Below are 6,000 nucleotides of genomic sequence, written 5' to 3' on the forward strand. Positions count from 1 at the left end.
CTCCGCCCTCAGTCTCTGCTGGAAGTCCCGAAAACTGCTGTCTGTCTCTCCCTGCTGCCAGAGGGCTGCGCTCCAGCCCCATGCTGACCCAAGCAGACACGATAGGATGGTGGTGGTCTTATCAGTGTCTGCTGCCCCACTGAAGGGTCCCGGGACAATTGGGCTGTCCCACACGGGGCTGGGCAGGTCGCTGGAGATGGTGGTAGGTGTGTGGTGTGGAGGGGGGTGGACGTCTTCTCCAGCAGGTGTGGGCGCTGGTGCTGCGCTGCCATTTCGCTGGGGAACGTCCGGGCAGAGGGAAGGCGGGTCGGCGACTGGAGCAGGAATGGAGGATTCCCTGCGAGGCAGTCCCGGCAGCGCAGTTGCTGGCTGGCGACCTCCCGTCGCCCTCTTCCACCAGCTTTCCTCACACTGCTGGGAGGGACGTGGGTTTCCACGGACCTCGTGACGATCCTGGATGGGCGCGATGGGCGGAGCCATCCCGGCACCGACTGCCCAAACGGCGTCATCCTGGTCGTCGTCCGTGTCCACCTCGTACCCCCGGAAGTCACATGGGTCATCACGGACGCCGCGATGATCTCGGACGCGCACGCTGGGCGGAGCCATCCCGGCAACGACCGCCCACCGAAAATCCACGTCATCATCGCTTTCGTCATCCGTGTCCTCCCACCGGTGACTCCGAGGGTCGTCCACCCTGCGGACATCCTGGACCCATGGCGCGATAAGCTCCCATGGGCAGTACTCTGGCCATTCGGGCTGGAGGCTGCCCACCTCCTCGCTGGAGGAACGCCGCCGTTGTTGTTGCCGCTTCTCACCCCCCTGGAAGTGACGTGGGTCCCCACGGACCTTGCGACGATTGCAGACTGGTGCGATGGGCGGAGCCCAACTCTCGTCTCCCGTGCTCTCGTTGTCGTCCGTGTCGTCCCAGTCCACGGGGAGCCTTGCCAGCAGAGCGCAGAGTTCTTGGCTCGACATGGCGAAGATCGTGGGGGTCGCATCTACTGCGCTCGCTGCCCACGTCCCTTCCTCGCTGCTGCCGACGCCAACGTCCTCGCTCCGCCCACTCACCCGCCGACGTTGTCGCTTCCGGGTTTCGCGGAGTTTCCCGGGGGTGACGTCATCACGTGGCGCCGCGTACCACGGCTTCTCGGGGAGAAAACGCTCGACCAGAACAGGCGGCGCGTCTCTCCCCTGGCGTCCGCGTTCGCCGCGCCGCGCTGCGTCCTTCGCGGCGTTTCTTCTCCTCTGCTTTCCACCTCTGCGCTTTTGGGGGGGTCGCTGGCATTCTGTCACGTCTACGGACTTACGGGGGAAGGAAGCGCAGAGGTCTGACATTCTGGGAAGGGTTTTTATTATTAAATAAACAATAAACACAAATAAAGATGGGCGCGGTGGCCGAAAACAGTTTAACATAAATCACGAACTGAAACAAACCCGTAGGCGTGTGGCGATTGCCAGAACTCAAAACACATAAAACAAAACTAGGTCAAGTTCGTGCAGCGAGTTCACGAAAATGCCAGCGACCCCGAACGGGCGGAAACTTCCGGCATTTATGGGGCGTCAGGATTGCATTCCGGTGTGGAGCCCAGCTGCAGGCAATCCTGACAGGTATATAATATTAATAATATTAATTACAAAATACCTCAAAAGAGCAAGACTCTGATGCTACTTTAACATTAAGGCTATTTTGCCTATTTTGTCTTTAGTATATCAGTTCTGATGTTACTTAACCAATATTCATGTTAATTGCAGAGGCCTGTTCAGGCAACCATTTAAAAAGTATTCCTGTTGGCTAATGTAAATAGTAGAAAACATTGCCTGTATTTTTGACACAAGCTGTACACTTTCTGTACACATACTTTCTCTACATACATGATAAACGTTTTATATGGAAGGGATGTTTTTGATCTGTGTATTTTTCTTTTTTTTTTCCACATGTTATGTCTGAGAGGCTTTACACCAAAGAATTTCACTCCCATGTGCCCATGTACAAGTAATAAATGGGATTTAATTGCAAGCTGTAATACCATGCAATGCCATAACAAAGTCAACCCTTCTGGTTTTATCTTGAAATAACTGCAACAAAATGACTAAAGCTTGTCAACCAGCTTATGGTGGCTGTTTTCAGTCAGTATGACCTAGAACAAATTACTCTAAAATTATACCTTTAAATAGGCATTCTGTTTTTTGTTTTTTTTTCCAGCATCAATGACTGTATTTCATGAGCCGAACATGCATCAGGAGCCCTGGTCCAGTCATCAACCTCAGTGAGCCGAAGCTAATAATCTGGACACAGCAGCCACATTTCAGGAAGGTGATAACGGCGGGTCAGGCCTCCAGGTAATGCATTCCTCTCATTAGCCTCATCGACAGGGGGACGACCTTCAGCAGGGGCGATATATATCAGTGTGGAAAGAGGGTTACCAGTCATATGCAGATTACCATCACAGGAACAGCACTTGTGTGAGCGCTGCTGTGTGACGCTGCTTTAAATCCTGCTTTAATGTGCACAACCAGTCAGTGACATGGAAATGAAGTCAATCAATTGCATTTAATATGCATTCAACAATATTAAAGGGTTTAAGGTCTTCAATTCATTATTAAAAAGTAACTTGATTGTTCAATTTTTAGAATTCTTTTTCTTCTAGAGCCTTACTGGGTTAATATCTGTAGATTTTCTGTTAATATTGTTTTCTATAACCCATTTCAGGACAGGTGATCAAATAAAGGAAAATTACCATCTGTTAAGCAGTTTGCATGTTGCTATTGTGCACTCTTGGGTTTATGTGGAATAACCAGTTATGTTGTTCTTTTTTTTTTGTGGTCTCGGTCTCATTTTGGCCTCAACGCTATTTGGTCTCGGTCTTGTCTTGGTCTGAAACGTAATGATTGTGATGTGATCGGGGAAAAGGTGACAAACGTGCGCATCCTCACAGAACAGTATCATTATTTTTTTTTACGCACCTCAATTCAAATGCATTTTTTACTGCCCATGAACGAGGTGCACACGGTACCTGCCACAGAGCACCTGGAAACCCTGCTTGTTTTGTAGGAAATCAGAAAAGTTCTTTTTCATGAGAAGCCGTCGATACACCCATTAGAACACACAGCAAAAATGTTTTAACACGTCATATGAATCCACTTGCCAAATCTAATTAGGTCCCTTTGAGAAGTACTGTCTCCTGTGAAGTTTCCGTTTATACCTGTATGCTGACCCCCCAGAATCCGACTTGGCTAATATGATTCTAACTTCTTTATTTGCTCTTCATTTTCTCTGCACTTTGTGAACATACAGTACAGGCCAAACGTTTGGACACACCTTCTCATTCAATGTGTTTTCTTTATTTTCATGACCATTTACGTTGGTATATTCTCACTGAAGGCATCAAACTATAACTAGCATGTCCATTGTCTTCATTTCAAAGCAAGGGATGGTTACATAGCCATATTCATAGTATAAATTTTATATTTTGTATCATATTTTAAAAGAAAAAAAAGGTGAAGTGATTGTCATACACTGCAGCACAGCACACGGTGACACAATGAAATGTGTCCTCTGCCATCATTCTTAGTGAGTAGTGGGCAGCCATGACAGGCGCCCGGGGAGCAGTGTGTGGGGACGGTGCTTTGCTCAGTGGCACCTCAGTAGCACCTTGGCGGATCGGGATTCAAACCGAAAACCTTCTTATTATGGGGCCGCGTCCTTAACCGCTAGGCCACCACTGTGCCCTAATTGTAATTGTAAAATGTATTGTATTAGTATATGTCTTCTTTTAAGCTTGCTTTTTTCTACACACGGTATTCAAGATACCGCTCTGGCAAATTTTGTTGTACTTGTTACAATTGCAATAAAGATATTCTGATTCTGATGACTTACCCTGAGGCCTCTGTCCCTGATATAACAGACTTAATATGAACATTTTTCTGGTACATCTCATCTCTTACCCTTGACGAGGTCTGATAAAATGATTAACGGATTGCTGAGAATATTATTTTCCATCTGGCCACAAATCTGGGAAATTTTGAATATGAGACATATGGACAATATAATTGAAAAGAAAACATGAATAATATTTAACAAGTAATGACACTTTACAGCAATGTCTTTTTTCTCTACAGATGATCTGATAATGTGTCGATCGATGTGGATTCTATCCCTAGTCTGTTTTCAGTCTTGGCCTCGGTCTTGACCAGCCTTGGTTTTGGTCTCGCCTTAGTCTTGGGCTTGGTCTCGGTACCCTCAAGTCTCAGCAGTGTATTGGTCTTGATACCCTCTGGTCTTGGCAATGTCTTGGTCTCAGTTTAGGCGGTCTTGACTACAAAACTATCCCTCACTAGAGAAATATGAAAAACGTCTACATTGCTTTCCCATCAACGTCAAATCTAGCAGTGCAGCACGAGAGAACAGTCAATCGATTTTCACTTTTTAGCTCATATTGCCGCACTCTCCTAATTTGATGAACTGTCATGCTTTTCTCCAACAGCCTCTGTACCAAATTGGGATTCAACCAAACAGAGAAAAAACAAAGGAGGCAGGGACTTCAGAGACAACCAAGGACTAATGCAGCCCATTCAAACGTCTGAAAGGGACATGGCTGCTGGGCTCTAATCACGAAAGCGGCTCAGTTATAGCTTGTAATTATGCTTTGTCTGTAGAAAATTGAGCCACAGGCGTTTCACATTCCCTTCCTGTAAAGAAAAAGAGTGACTAGGGAGCCCTTAAAAAGAGGCAGGCACTGAGGGAGCTGGTCAATGCTTTGGTTTAAGAAGTAGGGAACAATAGCCACTGCAACCTTTTGGTAACAAATCTGTCTTGTCATTTCGTCTTCATGTCCTCATTGTAACTGCATTACATTATATTACAGCATTATAGTTTGCTGTACGTTTTAGGTCAAAACCCTCATGAACTACTGAGTATGAAGGTATCCATTCGTGTGAGGGATAAGGGTAAGAAGAACACTGCAGTCACCATGGTCAAGTCTTCAGTCATTTTAAGAGTGCACCACAGAGCAGCACAGACCCGAGAGGCCGGAAAGTCATCTGCCACGGATCTGGAAAAAAATCTGCACTCCCAGCTCCGTGTGACTGTATTCCTCAGACAGGATTCATGGGCACTTCAGTTTGAACTATTCAGTTTTTGCGGGAAGTGAAAAATGGCCTAACCTTTCGGGTACTGGGAGGAGGGCTTCACAGGATAACGAATGGGTTGTGATAACAATGGCTTTAGAGTTTGAAGAGATATTGAGACAAAAGCACAACATTTGGACAGAATGAAGATTCAATGTTTGTATGTGTGTACATGCTATAGGGATGCTCAGGCTATGCTGTAGCAGGTATCAAAGGATTTGGTTTCAAATGACACATTTACATTCACAGCATTTATCAGATGCCCTTGTCCAGAGTGACTTCAGTACAATCAGTACGAGGACAGTCCCCCTGGAGACACAATGGTAGTTAGTGGGATTTGAATCAGAAGGTTGCACACACAGACCTGTAATTGGAAGGTTACCTTTTTGCCAACAAAACAGCACCTAATCTTCTCCTGTAATGTTTCACAATATGGGAGAATACTGAAAGAGGGATCTTTGACAATTCCTCTTTGCACAATCTCTCCAAATCATCCAGCGACCTGGGTCCTCTCCTCTGCACTCTCCTCTTCAGCTCACTCCACAGTTTTTGAGGTCTGGGGTCCGAGATGGACATGAGAGGAGCTTGATTCTGTGTCTGGTGAACCATTTCTGTGTAGATTTGGCCACATGTTTAGGGTCATGATCTTGCTGAAAGACCCAGTGACGACCCATCTTCAGCTTTCAGGCGTGAGGCCGACAGATTTTGCATTAAAATGTCCTGGTATTTCAAAGCATTCTTCACAAGAGACAGGCATGAGGTGCTTTTCTACATACTCACCTTTTGTGTTCCGCCAGACCCAGTTAGAGTGTTTGTTGTCAAAATGCTCTATCATAGCGTAAGCTGACCAAAGCACACGGTCCCAGTTAAAGC

The sequence above is a fragment of the Denticeps clupeoides genome, chromosome 6 (assembly GCF_900700375.1).
Source record: "Denticeps clupeoides chromosome 6, fDenClu1.1, whole genome shotgun sequence".
NCBI lineage: Eukaryota > Metazoa > Chordata > Actinopteri > Clupeiformes > Denticipitidae > Denticeps > Denticeps clupeoides.